A 16484-nucleotide genomic window follows, 5' to 3' on the forward strand; every position below is an offset into this window, starting at 1 on the left:
TATAATCTTAATCACATTTAGAGTTAAAATAACTCTTAAATAATCTTTCTTATTTTCTTAACATTCAAAGGCTTTATTTTGTTCTCTTTACTTGGGGTTAGTTGCATTTTAATGGACGACTCTGAGAGATGAAAAGTTCTTTAAAACCCAAGATTCCAAAGAATTAAATCATTTAGATTTCTCAGTATTACTCACAACAGTGACATACAGCTTGAGTATGAGAATGGGGTAGAGGAATTCCTAGAATAGGGGTGTGCTTCCATTTAGGTCCTCATAGAAGCACGAGAACCAAGATGGGATTGGATGTTCAAAAGCTCTATTGAGAGAACACCAATAAAAGGTAAAGGGAAGGAAGCAGGATCGGGGTGGAGGCACAGCACAGATCTGTCACTTGGGTATGCTGCATGGGAAATGGCAGAAACTTGGTTAAGAAGAACTGCAGGCTGTGGTGCAGTTGTAAGAAACTGGTTCGTTGAGATCTGAGTGGGGCACTTCCATGGGTGCCACGACAGATAGCAAAGGAGATAATTCTTGATGCCAGTCCCACACATAGCCCATTCCTTTTTTTTTTTTTTTTTTTTTTTTTTTGCATGCTGGGGATCAAGTACTCTACCGACTGAGCTATCTCCCCAGCCACATAGCCCATTCTTACCATAACCCTCTCACTTCACACTGGCAACGCCATAGTGCAGGATGTGTATCTTACTATCACGTTAGCCAGGCTACTATGGCAATTCCAGGCTCTGATGATGGCTAAATTGTCTAGACAAATCCAGTGGTATGGCAGAGAAAAGAGCTGGGAGAAGGGATATGAATGGTGGCCTAGCCAGAGTGAGGCAGGCTGTGTCCACATAGGTAGAGGCCTAGAGGAAAGCCAGTCATGTCAAGGGCCATCCCATCAGTTTTCTCCTTTCCTAGAGAACATTTCATTTTTTGTGTTTCACTTTGTGCCATGCCCCAAAGAATACACATAGATGTTGAAGCAGAGGATCAATTAGTACACAGGTAGTTGTAAAAACAAATGCCACAATTGTCATTTTTCCAAGAATGCTGATGTTGCTTCAAATTTAATTCTTTTACCTTAAGTACACAAACTGTACCATAACTTGAGATGAATTTTTATATAATATTTATATTTTGTAGGGTTACTAATCATCAGCTTTATTACTTTAGAGTCTTTTTTTCCAAGATTAGATTGCTGGCTATTCTCTGCCTCGTCAGGGTGCTCTATATCAAATGGGGTCTAACAGATCCTTTGGGTTGTTTCTTGGGGAGTAAGAAGTAGGAAACCAGAGAGAAGATGGGTCCCTAGAGCTATTGTTGTGGGCAAAGGGCCACTATAGTTGCACTCTATGAGGTCCACTGACCCTCCTTGTCTGAGAAGCACTAGGATAGCGGTAATGGGGGATGACTGGCTGGTTCGCCACATCTGCTCACTTTTTGCCTAATAAACTCCTAAGGTAACCTGGGTGCTTGGATGACTCTTCCTTGTAACCTAGAACCTGCTCAATCCTTAGCAGTTCAGGAAAGAGGTGATGAGGATCTGGGGTGAGAAAAATTTTGGAGGCTGGAGAAGAAAGTCCATTATGTACACTGTAGAATATTGGGTTTGGGCTAGGGATATAGCTCAGTTGGCAGAGTGCTTGCCTTGCATGCACAAGGCCCTGGGTTCAATCCCCAGCACACACCACACACACACATACACACACACAACAAAAGAATATTGATTGTTTATCTTCATGATCATATGACTGACAGGGCTACAGATGGCTGTTGCTTCCCAGCATCAAGAGAAACATACCACTTATCCCTAGTCTGGAAGAAGATCAAAATCAAACTATAGTTCCCACAGAAAGCAACTAGCTTTGCACCATCAAAAAATAAGTTGGGGCTCTCTGTGCCTGTTTCTTCATAAGCACACATTCCACCACTTCCTAGGGTTTTGTTGCTAGTCTCTTTTCTTGAACATCAGTCAGTATCCTCCAGTCTAATGATAACAATCCAATTAGGAAGTTTTTACATTTTATTTATTAGCTTTGATTAAATCCTGCCAGAGGTACTAACTTAAACTGTTTAATTTCTGCAACAGAAAGAAAGATGACAGAAAAAGAGTTAAACCCTATGTGAAGTGGACCATTTGTGTATGAAGGAAGGTCTCCCACACAGGTATCTTCCTCTCAAGCTAGCTAACTTTTGGAAATCTGGTCTTTCTCTGCCTTGGTTTCCTTTTTCAGGACCTAACAGAATCATTTTCTTTTGGAGCTCTTTGTAAAGATAGCCTAATAAAAGATCATAAATCTTTTTTACTAGGTGAAGCATTTACCACTCTAATTAGCATTACCACTCAAAGGCTTTCATATTGGGGAAATAAACACCAGCATCCCACTTGCTCTAGCTAAAGGGAATCTTAAATCATGATTAACCAGAGGTCGAGGGCAACAAGGTAAGGGTTTAGACATTGACTGTGTTCAGATGGTCTGTCATCATCCTTCAGGGAGATATGACTGGGCAGAAGATTCTGTTCTAGGTTGAGGAAAAGATAAAATCTGAGTTTAGCACTGTGGGCTTGTAAAAAATAACTTTTATAACATTTATTTCTGTATGGGTTATATTACGAAGTAGGTCTGCACAGAGTGCTAATAAGTCCGGCAGCGTTGAATAAATTTCAGAATGACAGATAAGCTGGGTCAGAAGACAACTCAGCTACAGAAAAACGTCAAATGGGCAGGCCCTTTACAGGCGACAAGAACATGTAAATTCCTCGGCAGGAGTGCCAAGACTTAGGAGGGTCCCAGGGGCTAACTTCTGTCCTCCTCAGTCTCAACCTATGAAGGTCTTAGCAGGTGCAAACTTCTGATCAAGACCCAGTGGCGAACTCCCAGCTTTCAGCGGCCGCCGAGCGGACGCGGAAGCATCGCGCGCATGCGCCCTAACAGCCGACCGGATCAGCGGAGGAGGGCCGGCCTCGTGGCTCACTCCCCACCTACTCGCGCCTCTTGGGCCCCTGACACCTGGCCCCAAGAGCGAGCGCGTCGCGTGCCCGCGCAGGCGCCTGCGCACGAGCGATCGGGCGCGCGGGCCGCAGGGTTATTAGAGGTGGAGCGCTGGGAGGGCGCGCGGCAGGAGACGGCCGCCGTTACGGCGCGAGCGTGGTCACGTGGCGGCTGGTCACCGCCGCCACCCCCTCCCGCCCTGTTCTCTTTCAGGTCGGGCCGGGCCCGGCAGGTTCCGCGAGCTCCCGGCAGACTGAGGGAGAGAGAGAGAGAGAAAGAGAGAGAAAGAGGAGGGGAGGAGGAGGATTCAGGGAATAGGAGCTGGGGAACCCATCTGCGCCACAGGTAAAACAAAATAATGATGATGACGATAATCGTAAAAAAAGCCCAAGCCCCCCGGGCGCTCCGCCTCCCTCCAGTGCAGCCCCTTACATGCAGGCGCCCCCGCCCCGGCTTCCCTGGACAGGTCCTGCCTCCCCTCGCGCCGCCGCCACCACGGGAAGGCCCAAGGCGGCTGCCGCCCGCCCCGCGCCTGTGCGCCTCCCGCAGGCGGCTGGGGGGCGGGCGGGGGCTCGCTGGGCTCCGGGGCGGGCGGGGTGCTGCCTCCAGCCCTCCTGCCTTCCCTCGCCCGGGAGGTCGGGGGCTAGGCTGGAAGGCCAGCTGCCAGAGGGCAGAGCTTGGTGGTTGCACTCGGGCTCCACTTCGTACTCGGCCAGCTTCCTTATTAATTTCAGCCCTGGGCAGCAGGCTTCCTTCCCAGGCCGGAAGCGAAGTGGGCCCGGAGTCCTCCAGCCTTCTAAAAACGCTGCTTTGAGAACAGAGAAGCTTTGCCTTAACTTTTCCTAGGTTTGTTGTAATACGACTTCAGCTTATTCACCTGTGAGAACGTGCAAGTTTGAGGCCTATCAGTCGGTACACGAGAAAAACTTGGCAGAGGGTGAAAGTTGATTCCCCCCCCCCCTTTTCCCTGGAAACCCCTTCCCAAACAAGAATCTTTTCTACAAGGGATCTAGGGTTTGTTTAGTACTAGTTACTAAGTAGTTTCAGTTCCAGGAATATTAACTGTTCAAAGTTTACATCCTTCAGATGTTTTCTTCCCTCTGTTTAATGACTTTCTGGATAGAGTTGTATTTATTAACTCTGAATTGGAGTAAATCCCGAAATTTTAATAAGCGCGTGCTCTGAAATTTCCGTCATTCTTCAGTAGTCTTCGTACCTCAAAATGTAGTCCCCCCAAAACTTTATTAGTGTTGTGCTACTGCACAAAATAAAAGCAGGAATCATTAAACGTAGTGTTACTGAAAAATCACTGAACACCTTTATGAGTGTCAAACAATCAATCCAGATTGATTATTTCTCTTTGGACTTTTCAGATTCCATGTGCTGGTGATTTTCATACCAAATCATTAGGTAACTGAACACTTAATTATCACAACTATCTGCAGCAGTGTCATATAGAACTGTGCTCAAACCTTGGGACTCTTGTTAAAAATACAGATTATAATTTAGTAGATTGGAGATGCATCTTAATATTCTCCTTTTTTTAAGGTAATGCTGGGGAGACAACTAGCTTTGAATATCAAGGATGTTTAAGAAATGTAGTGATGTATCTGGAAGTGAACATTATCCTTTTCCTAATCCACCCTGGGTGTAGAGGTGGCGAGGCAGACAGAAGGGTCAGATGACAGGGTGAATGGAGAAAACTTGCTTAAGGAATTCCAGTAGGCAGAATGAACAGGGTAAGCTAAGTCTGGATCCCAGGGGAGGAATTGGAGGAGTGGGAATACCTTGCCTGTGTGCTGTCTGGAAAACTTGTTCAGATATGAATAACTGGGTTTTGCCAGTGTATAGGCAAGGAATCATGTCTGAATTATTGCTGAGATGAGTTTCTTTTATTGTTAGAAGTATCGTCTGCTTTTTCTCACTCAAATGCAACCTCAATTGGGTAGTGTATTTCTGAGCTGTGGAAGTCATTGAGGGTATTCTAACTGGATTCAGATTTTTTTCCTAATGTAATTTTTGTAATGTAAAATTAAAAAAAATTATAAGGTCACATGTATCCTCATATACTTTATGTACATCAAAGTGGTTTTTTTTTTAATGGTGCTAGGGATTGAACCCAGGTCCTCACACTTGCTAAGTACTTTTTAAGTACTTTATAGAAATATAATAGCAACTACTGTTAGTCCCATAATATTTATCATCTTCATTCTAAGTCATTACTTTGCCTTTGTTGCTTCATGTTATTAAATTATATGTGTAACGGTACTTTCCAAGCACTTACTAAGTGCAAGGCACTGTTTTACACACTTCACATATCTTAACTCATTTAATCCTCACAACAACCTTTAAGAAACAGAAAGAGGGCAAGTTGCATGCCTAGATTTACATAGCTAATACACAGTTGGGGTTCTGTTTGACTTCAGAGTCTTGCTTTTAACAATCTTCTCTATGATGCCTTATTATTTAGTAAAATAGTGATATTGTTTTCAATTCTTTTTTCTAGTATTGTTGAGAATTATGTGCTTCACTTTTACTTTTTAATGTTTTTTTTTTAGTTGTCAGTGAACCTTTATTTATATGCCGTTCTGAGAATCGAACCCAGTGCCTCACACATGCTAGGCAAGTGTTCTACCACTGAGCCCCTTCACTTTCATTTTAAAAGTAAAAGTTGTCATTCTTTTATTTCATGTTTTATCCTACTATAAAAATGAAAGCATCAATGCGTATGATCTTTTTTGAATAACATTGCATTACCTTGTGCAGGTAGTTTTTTTCTGTTTTCTGTTTACATAGTGATGAACACATGTTTTCCAACTATTTTCAGACTTTCATTTTCAACTTTTTTGAGTTTTCAGTTATTTTTACTTGTCAAGTGTAAGATAGAAGGTCCAAAAAAACTTTTTAAGCTTTTGATTAATACTGTATTAATCATCTCTCTTTTCATGGGTGTCATAAACTATTATTTCCTCATCTTTTCAGTCTCACTATATTTTTTTTAATTTTTTTTTTTTATTATTGTGAATGTGATTTTGTCCTGGCTTCCCTTCTATCTACTAAGTTTGTTAAGGTTTATATAAAGTTTATAATATATGTATTTTTTAAGTGATTTGCTAGTAAGAAGAAGAGCTGTTGATTTTTTTTTTTTTTTTTTGCATATTTTTTTAACTAGTCACTTGGATTTTCAGTTGATCCTCATAGGTTTTCCATGTAGGTGATCATACCATCTGTAACTGGTCATTCTTGGGTAATGAAAATTAGTCATTTTTCATGACTAATTTTTACTTATGTAGGTAATGCTGGAGTGATTTTAAAAAAAATTTTTAGTTGTAGTTGAACACAGTATCTATCTTTCTCTCCCACCCCTTTCTTTATTTATGGTGGTGCTGAGAATCAAACCCAGTGCCTCACACATGCTAGGCAAGCGCTCTACCACTGAGCCACAGCCCTAGCCCTGGAATGATTTTCTTAATTGACTTGTAGTGTTTTGATATGGAACCATTGTGATTTGATCTATTCAGCTCTCACAAAAGTTTTAAAGTATCTGGAAAAACATTCCACTAAATCCACTAAATGTTCTAGAAGGATCTTTCAAACTTAGCAGCTTTGTGAATCTACTTTTATGTCAAAAGACACCTGATAATATACACAACATACTTTAAGTGCCTGCAGCTTCCTTTATAATTGTGGTCCTCTAGCTCCGTTAATAATTCCCCTCCCACACTTTCCTCCCTAGCAATTACTCTGAGTTTTTATACTTTTGTCGTTTTGGAGCCTAAATATTTTTTCTGTGGTTTAGCGGAATTAAGAGACAAAGCTGACAGATTGCAGACTTCACATTACACACCACTGGTTATCTTGTTTGCGGTATCAAGTCTTGTGATTTTTGCTTTCTGGTCAGGGGATATAATTGTCTACTCTTACTGTGAATTTTCTTTTCAAGCTATGTCCTTACCATTGGCATTTTTCTTTAGCCCCATTTCTAATTTATGACTATCTTCCTAGACTCCTGTGTCTTTACCCTGTTACTGGTTTCCCCCCCACCTGCCCTGGCTTCCTCTATACCATGTTTGCTTCCTTTCAGAGAATAGCTCTCTACCTCCTTTCCACCCTGATTGCAAGTACTGATGCTTTTTACCAGTATGGAAAGTGGTCCTGCTCATCCTTCATGTCACAAAACTACCTGTCCTGACCAGTGGCTGTCATCCTACCTTGCAAAGGGTGTGGCAAAACATTGATGAAATCTGTTTCTTCATAACAGAAGTATTAAGGAAATAGACACAGGGTCAGAGACAGACTGATTTCATAATGACAAGTTATCAGAATGATAGACTATAACTAAGTGGTTGAGGATTACAGAGATAGTGAGGCATTGGTGTTAGAACCAACTCTTCAGAAGCATTTTCTTGTTCTATCTCCAGCCTTGATTTCTTCCCTGAGCTTTTTAGATGTGTCTGATTGCCCACTGGACTGCTCCACTTTTGAATGACCCACAGGGAAGTCATTCTGTATGTGTTACTGAATTTACCATCTTCTCTTACAAAACTTATTTCCCTTCTAGAGGGTTTCTTTTTTGTTGTTATTTTTAACATTCCCAGTAACTGGCACCACCATCATCCTTGAACACAAGCCAGAAACCTGGTAGACATGTTTTGTCCATTTTCCCTTATCAAACAATACATTTTCTCTTTATTCCCACTACTTCTGCTGTGGTTCAGGTCCCACTGTGTCTCTGGAAGTCTTCTGACCTGGCACCCCTGCAGCCAGGTGATCTTGTTGAGCTTACAGCTGATTCTCTTAAAACTCTAATACTGTTGCCTACTTTTAAGTCTTAAATCTCTTTTCTGCCTTTCATATAGTGTGATTTTGTTATAAAATACTGACTCTTTGATTTATTTATTTTTTGTAGTTGTGTAAGTTTAGCTTACTTTGGGACTGTAATACTCTTTTCGCTTTACTTCTGCGAGGTCAATTATAAATGCCACTTCTCCAGAAAGTTTAAGTCTTTTGTGTCCTTCCTGGTTGGCCATTTATCTCATACTACTCTATAGCATTTATAATGTATTATAATTACCTTTTTGTTTTCACTTGTCTGGGTCCTGCTTTTGATGGCTCTGATGCTAGGACTATGGACAATATCTTGACTCAGATATTTAAGAATAGGGGCCTCATAAAAGGTACTGTTTTAGATGCTAAAAATCTAGTGGTAAAAGGCTGTTGTGGTTATTAACTGCTGTGTGATTAAATCACTTGAAAACAGCTTAAATTGTCAGCAATATTTACTCATGCTTTTATAATTTGTGTAGGACTCAGTGGGGGTAGGTTGTTTCACCTGGTGTCAGCTTAGTTGGGGTGGGACATTCTTCCAAGATGGCTTAGTCACATGGCTGGTGTTTGATGGTTGCTGTCCAGGAGCTCAGGTAGGGTAGAACACCTACATGAGGCCTTTCCATGGCCTGAGCATGACGGGTAGATTGAGAGTGCCCCAGGAACAAGCATTCCTAGAGGCAGAAAGTGGAAACAGCCCTCCTGGATAGGCTTAGAACTGACCATTATTTCTGCAGTATTCCATTGTTTAAGACAGACTCAGACTCAGCCCAGATTCCAGGAGTGAAGAATTAAGATTAAGCTCATCTTTTTTTTTTTTTTTTTTTTTTTTTTTTGTACCAGGGATTGAACTTGGGGGCTCTCAACCAGTGAGCCACATCCCCAGCCCTATTTCGTATTTATTTACAGACAGGGTCTCACTGAGTTGCACCTTGCTTTTGCTTTTTGCTGAGACTGGCTTTGAACTCTCAATCCTCCTGCCTCAGCCTTCCGAGCTGCTGGGATTACAGGTGTGCCACTGTGCCCAGCTTAAGTTCTTCTCTTGATGGAGAAAATGACAAAGAATTTGAAGCTATATTTACTCTACACAGACCTTTAAATACAACAACAACTAAAACTACAAAAAGTTCTTGGATGAACTGATTCCTGTCTATAATTTTATCTGCCCAAGAATTATTAATAAAAATTGGAGCAATAGTAAGCAAAGTTAAAAAAAAAAAAAAAGACCTCCCATCCTAAAACCGTATGTTCTATTTTTTTTTTTTGCTATTATTCATATGGTTTCTTAATTTTTAAATTTTAATTGTGCTTTTTTTTTAAGAATTTAACCTTTGTTTTTATGTGACGCTGAGGATTGAAGCTAGGGCCTCACCTGTGTTTGGCAAGCACTCTACTACTGAGCTGCAACTCCAGTCCTGTGCTTCTAACTTCCAATCAGTGTTTTAATTTTGTCTTTCATAAATTCTCATGCATTGATACTGCTACTCCAAGTATATTTCTAGAACTGGGATTATTGTATCAAAGGATATGTGTAATTTAGATTTTGATACTTATGTCAAATTGCCTTGTAGGAAGATAATTTATACCATAGCTCTTAGTGCAGGGGAGGACTCATTTGCCCATAATGCTGCTATCAGATGGTATTGTAAATCATTGTTTTTGGTCATTCTGTCAGCAAAGATTGATAAAATTCTTTTATTCTTATTTCTTTAATGCCTAAACTCAATTTTGGGGGATGTTCACTTCTTTTCCCTACTGATTTTTAAGAATTCTTCATATATTAGAAATTTAAAAAACTCTTTGCTTATTATATATTATAAATGTTTCTAATTTTTTTTTTTTTTTTTTTTTTTTTTTATTCTCTGACTTTTTTTTTTTTTTTTTTTTTATTGTAAACAAATGGGATACATGTTGTTTCTCTGTTTGTACATGGCGTAAAGGCATACCATTTGTGTAATCATAAATTTACATAGAGCAATGTTGTTTGATTCATTCTGTTATTTTTTTCCCTTCCCCCCACCCCTCCCACCCCTCTTTACCCTCTATACAGTAGTTCCTTCCTCTATACTTGCCCCCCTCCCTAACCCTAACTCTAACCCTTCCCTCCCCCCCATTATGTGTCAACCTCCACTTATTAGCGATATCATTCGTCCTTTGGCTTTTTGAGATTGGCTTATCTCACTTAGCATGATATTCTCCAATTTCATCCATTTGCCTGCAAATGTCATAATTTTATCATTCTTTATGGCTGAGTAATATTCCATAGTATATATATACCACAGTTTCTTTATCCACTCATCAATTGAAGGGCATCTAGGTTGGTTCCACAGTCTGGCTATTGTGAATTGAGCAGCTATGAACATTGATGTGGCTGTATTTCTGTAGTATGCAGATTTTAAGTCCTTTGGGTATAGGCCAAGGAGTGGGATAGCTGGGTCAAATGGTGGTTCCATTCCAAGTTTTCTAAGGAATCTCCACACTGCTTTCCATAGCGGCTGCACTAATTTGCAGCCCCACCAGCAGTGTATGAGTGTACCTTTCTCCCCACATCCTCGCCAACACCTGTTGTTGCTCGTATTCTTGATAATCGCCATTCTAATTGGGGTGAGATGGAACCTTAGGGTGGTTTTGATTTGCATTTCTCTTATTACTAGAGATGTTGAACATTTTTCCATATGTTTGTTGATTGCTTGTAGATCTTCTTCTGTGAAGTGTCTATTCATTTCCTTAGCCCATTTGTTGACTGGACTGTTTGAATTCTTGGAGTAGAGTTTTTTGAGTTCTTTATAGATTCTGGAGATTAGTGCTCTATCTGAAGTATGATTGGCAAAGATATTCTCCCACTCTGTAGGCTCTTTCTTCGCATTGCTGATGGTTTCCTTTGCTGAGAGAAAGCTTTTTAGTTTGAATCTATCCCAGTGGTTGATTCTAGCTTTTATTTCTTGTGCTATGGGAGTCCTGTTAAGGAAGTCTGGTCCTAGACCAACAAGATGAAGATTTGGACCTACTTTTTCTTCTATAATCTGCAGGGTCTCTGGTCTGATTCCGAGGTCCTTAATCCATTTTGAGTTTAGTTTCGTGCATGGTGAGAGATATGGGTTTAGTTTCATTCTGTTGCATATGGATTTCCAATTCTCCCAGCACCATTTGTTGAAGAGGCTATCTTTTCTCCATTGCATATTTTTGGCCCCTTTGTCTAGTATGAGAAAATTGTATTTATTTGGGTTTGTGTCCGTGTCCTCTATTCTGTACCATTGATCTACCTTTCTATTTTGGTACCAATACCATGCCGTTTTTGTTACTATTGCTTTGTAGTAGAGTTGAAGATCTGGTATTGCAATACCCCCTGTTTCACTCTTCCTGCTAAGGATTGCTTTGGCTATTCTGGGTTTCTTATTCTTCCAGATGAATTTCATAATTGCCTGCTCTATTTCTGTAAGGTACGTCATTGGGATTTTAATTGGAATTGCATTGAATTTGTATAGCACTTTAGGTAGTATGGCCATTTTGACAATATTAATTCTTCCTATCCAAGAACATGGAAGATCTTTCCATCTTCTAAGGTGTTCTTTAATTTCTTTCTTTAGTGTTGTATAGTTCTCATTGTAGAGGTCTTTCACCTCTTTTGTGAGATTGATTCCCAAGTATTTTATTTTTTTCGAGGCTATTGTGAATGGGGTAGTTTTCCTAATTTCTCTTTCTGAAGATTCATCACTTATGTATAAAAATGCGTTGGATTTATGGGCATTGATCTTGTAACCTGCTACTTTACTGAAATCACTTATGAGTTCTAAGAGTTTTCTGGTGGAATTTCCAGGTTCCTCTAAATATATAATCATGTCATCAGCGAACAGGGATAGTTTGAGTTCTTCTTTTCCAATTCGTATCCCTTTAATTTCTTTGGTTTGTCTAATTGCTCTGGCCAGAGTCTCAAGAACGATGTTGAATAGAAGTGGTGAAAGAGGGCATCCCTGCCTTGTTCCAGTTTTTAGGGGGAATGCTTTCAGCTTTTCACCATTTAGAATGATATTAGCCATGGGCTTAGCATAAATGGCCTTTACAATATTAAGGAATGTTCCCACTATCCCTATTTGTTCTAGTGTTTTGAGCATGAAGGGGTGCTGAATTTTATCAAATGCTTTTTCTGCGTCTATTGAAATAATCATGTGATTCTTGACTTTAAGTCTATTAATATGGTGAATTACGTTTATTGATTTCCTGATGTTGAACCAACCTTGCATCCCTGGGATGAAACCCACTTGATCATGGTGCACTATCTTTTTAATATGTTTTTGTATGCGATTTGCTAAAATTTTGTTGAGAATTTTTGCGTCGATGTTCATTAAGGATATTGGTCTGAAATTTTCTTTCCTTGATGAGTCTCTGTCTGGTTTAGGTATCAGTGTGATATTGGCTTCATAGAATGAGTTTGGGAGGGTTCCCTCCTCTTCTATTTTATGGAATACTTTGAGAAGTATTGGAATGAGCTCTTCCTTAAAGGTTTTGTAGAACTCGGCTGAGAACCCATCTGGTCCCGGACTTTTCTTTGTTGGTAGGCTTTTGATGACTTCTTCTATTTCAGTACTTGAAATTGGTCTATTTAAATTGTTTATGTCCTTCTCATTCAGTTTAGGCAATTCATATGTCTCTAGAAACCTGTTGATGTCTTCGAAATTTTCTATTTTGTTGGAGTATAGATTTTCAAAATAGCTTCTAATTATGTTTTGTATTTCCATCCTGTCTGTAGTGATATTTCCTTGTTCATTCCGAATTTTAGTGATTTGGGTTTTCTCTCGTCTTCTCTTTGTTAGTGTGGCTAAAGGTTTATCAATTTTGTTTATTTTTTCGAAGAACCAACTATTTATTTTGTCAATTTTTTGTATTGTTTCTTTTGTTTCAATTTCATTGATTTCAGCTCTGAGTTTAACAATTTCCTGTCTTCTACTACTTTTGGTGCTGTTCTGTTCTTCTTTTTCTAAGGCTTTGAGCTGTAGTGTTAGGTTGTTTATTTGTTGAGTTTTACTTCTTTTATTAAATGCGCTCCATGAAATAAATTTCCCTCTAAGTACTGCTTTCATAGTGTCCCAGAGGTTTTGATATGATGTTTCTTTGTTCTCATTTACCTCTAAGAATTTTTTAATTTCCTTCTTAATATCTTCTGTTATCCATTCATCATATAATAGCATATTGTTTAACCTCCAGATGTTGGAATAGTTTCTGTGTTTTACTCTTTCATTTATTTCTAACTTCAATCCATTATGATCTGATAGAATACATGCTAGTGTCTCTATCTTCTTGTATTTGCTAACATTAGCTTTGTGGCATAATATATGGTCTATTTTAGAGAAGGATCCATGTGCTGCTGAGAAGAAAGTGTATTCACTCTTGGTTGGATGGAATATTCTATAAATGTCCGTTAAGTCTAAATTATTGATTGTGTTGTTGAGATCTATGGTTTCTTTGCTCAATTTTTGTCTGGAAGATCTGTCCAGTGGTGAGAGCGGCGTGTTAAAATCACCTAGTATTATTGTGTTGTGGTCTATTTGGTTTCTGAAATTGAGAAGGATTTGTTTGACATACATGGATGAGCCACTGTTTGGGGCATAGATGTTTATGATTGTTATATCTTGCTGATTTATGCTTCCCTTAAGCAGTATGAAATGACCTTCTTTATCCCTTCTGACTAACTTTGGCTTGAAGTCCACATTATCGGAAATGAGGATGGATACTCCAGCTTTTTTGCTGAGTCCATGTGCATGGTATGTTTTTCCCCATCCTTTCACCTTTAATCTATGGGTATCTTTTTCTATGAGGTGAGTCTCTTGCAGGCAACATATTGTTGGATCTTTCTTTTTAATCCAGTCTGCCAGTCTATGTCTTTTGATTGATGAATTCAGGCCATTAACGTTCAGGGTTATTATAGAGAAATGATTTGGTTTCCCGGTCATTTGGTTCATTTTTAAAATTTTGTTTATTTATTTGTTTGACACAACTTGTTTCCTCCATTATTTGACAATTCCTTTAGGATATTTCCTCCCTTTGCTGATTTGCTTCTTTGTTTTTCATCTCTTCCTCATGGAATATTTTGTTGAGAATGTTCTGTAATGCTGGCTTTCTTTTTGTAAATTCTTTTAGCTTTTGTTTATCATGGAAGGATTTTATTTCATCGTCAAATTTGAAGGTAAGTTTTGCTGGGTATAAGATTCTTGGTTGGCATCCATTTTCTTTCAGGGCTTGAAAAATGTTGTTCCAGGACCTTCTAGCTTTTAGGGTCTGGATTGAAAAATCTGCTGATATGCGTATTGGTTTCCCCCTGAATGTAATTTGGTTCTTTTCTCTCACAGCCTTTAAAATTCTGTCTTTATTTTGTATGTTAGGTATTTTCATTATAATGTGCCTTGGTGTGGGTCTGTTGTAATTTTGTGTATTTGGAGTCCTGTAAGCCTCTTGAACTTGATTTTCCATTTCATTCTTCAGATTTGGGAAATTTTCTGATATTATTTCATTGAATAGGTTGTTCATTCCTTTGGCTTGTTTCTCTAGGCCTTCCTCAATCCCAATAATTCTTAAATTTGGCCTTTTCATGATATCCCATAGTTCTTGTAGATTCTGTTCATGATTTCTTACCATCTTCTCTGTTTGTTCAGCTTTGTTTTCAAGGTTAAATATTTTGTCTTCAATGTCTGAGGTTCTGTCTTCCAGGTGTTCTATCCTATTGGATATGCTTTCTATGGAGTTCTTAATTTGGTTTATTGTTTCCTTCATGTCAAGGATTTCTGTTTGGTTTTTTTTCAATATCTCTAACTCTTTATTGAAATGATCTTTTGCTTCCTGTATTTGCTCTTTTAACTGTCGATTGGTGCGATCAATCAATGCTTGCATTTGCTCTTTCATCTCATCATTCAATGCTTGCATTTGCTCTTTCATCTCCTCGTTTGCTTCTCTGATCATTTTAATTATGTACATTCTGAACTCCTTTTCTGTCATTTCTTCTGCCATGCTGTCATTGGGTTTTATTGATGTAACATCTAGATTTGTTTGCAGCATTTTCTTTCCTTGTTTTCTCATGTTGTTCAGATATCAGTGGACCGCTGAGATATTGCAGATTTCCTCTGTTGATTTACAATGACCCTGAAGATTTCTATATATATCCCCTCTTAGCCTTCAGTAGGCTGAAGTCTTGGAGGAGGTTGATAATGCGGTGCTCCACAAGGAAGCTGCCTCTCTAGGAGTAGTGGCCTTCAGGTGGGGTATATTCCCTGCTAGTGGGCAGAGGTGCCTCCACTTGTTGACCAATGGTCATCCAAAGGGGACCTAGGCTGTGGGCTGAGGCAAGGCCTGTTTGGGCCTGAGCCTCTGGTTTTACTGTCCTTGTGGGAAACCTTGCCCAGCAGGGAAGACTCACCCGGTGGGGAGGTCTCGCTGGTCAGTTTCCTCCTAGAGGTTCCCCTCAATTTACATCTACTGCCTGGGCTGGGCTGCCTTCCTCTGCAAAGTTTCCAGGGGCCCGGCCCTACCTCCTGGGCCTGGGAGCCTCACCCTTCGCAGATGAATCTCCTTAGGCTGCCCCTCCTCAGAGAATTTGCCCATAGGCCTGGAACCTTCGCTCCGCCCTAAGCCTGTCTCTGTGCGGCTCTTCCACCCAGAAGCCTCCTAGATCCTGGGACCCTGTTCTGCACCTAATCGCCTGGCTGCGTGGCCCCTCCTCTGAGCAGCCACCTGTGGCCCCGAACAATCGCTCTGAGTCCCAGAGACCCGCCACAGGCCTCTTCCTCCAGACAGCTGCCCAGTATGCCGGTGCGGTCACTAGGAGTCCAAGAAACTCACTTCGTGCCTCCTCCTCCCACCAACCACCCGTAGCCCGGGGCAATCAATCACTCCGAGTCGAAGTGACCCTGCCCGTTCCTCCTCCTTCTCCAGATAACCCCCCGGGTGTTCAGGAGCAGTCCCTCTGAGTGGCTCTGAATCCACGTGACCCGCTGCACGGGTCCTCTGGGCCACCGCCCGGAGCTCTGGTGTGGTCCTTCAAGACCAAGCGTCCCACCACGCTTCTCCTCCAGGCAGCCCCCCTGTGTTCAGGCGCTGTCACTTTAAGACCAAATAACTCACCACTCGCCTTCTCCTCTGAGCAGCCGCCTGGAGCGCTAATGCAGTCACTGCGAGTCCAAAGGACCCGCCGCGCTCCTTCTCCTCCTTCTCCTACTCCTCCGGGCAGGCCCCGGGGTTCAGAAGTGGTCAGGGTCCAAACAGCTCGCCACGCAGCCCCTTCTCTGGCAACCGCCTGTAGTTCCCGTATAGTCGCCCGAATCCAAGCGGCTGCTCCTCTTCCTCCTCGTCCTCAGGGCAGGCCCCGGGGTTCAGAAGCGTTGTTCTGATTCCAAACAGCTCGCCGCGCGGCTTCTCCTCTGGCAACCGCCTGCAGCTCTGGCGCAGTCTCTCTGAATCCAAGTGGCCACGCTCCTCTCCTCCTCCTCAGGGCAGGCCCTGGTGTCCTGAGTCCACACAGTTCTCCCCGCCTCTCCTCCCCCGGGCAGCCGCCGGAGCCCCAGTGGCTGTTCCGAGTCCCAGCGCTGTGCCGACCGGCCTCCTCTATGGCGCTCCAGCGGGGGGGAGGGGCGTCTCGCCGGCAGTTCCACTTCACAAAGTTTCCTGCGTTCCGGGACC

General features: G+C 41.2%; 1 protein-coding gene across 9 annotated transcripts in view; it reads left to right on the forward strand.

The window, feature by feature from the left end:
- The first annotated feature begins 3116 nt into the window (after positions 1–3116).
- Positions 3117–16484, forward strand: part of TBC1D5 (TBC1 domain family member 5) — a 578936-nt gene continuing 565568 nt past the window's right edge. For 3 of the 9 annotated variants that reach the window (XM_079115504.1, XM_079115505.1, XM_079115503.1), the window contains exon 1: positions 3117–3338. The gene's annotated coding sequence lies outside the window, so the exon portion shown is untranslated. The remainder of the gene's footprint in view (positions 3339–16484) is intronic. The other 6 variants (XM_079115502.1, XM_079115500.1, XM_079115507.1 and 3 more) reach the window with 3 other exon arrangements.

Source organism: Sciurus vulgaris (assembly GCF_902686455.1).
Source record: "Sciurus vulgaris genome assembly, chromosome: 16".
Classification (NCBI taxonomy): Eukaryota; Metazoa; Chordata; class Mammalia; order Rodentia; family Sciuridae; genus Sciurus; species Sciurus vulgaris.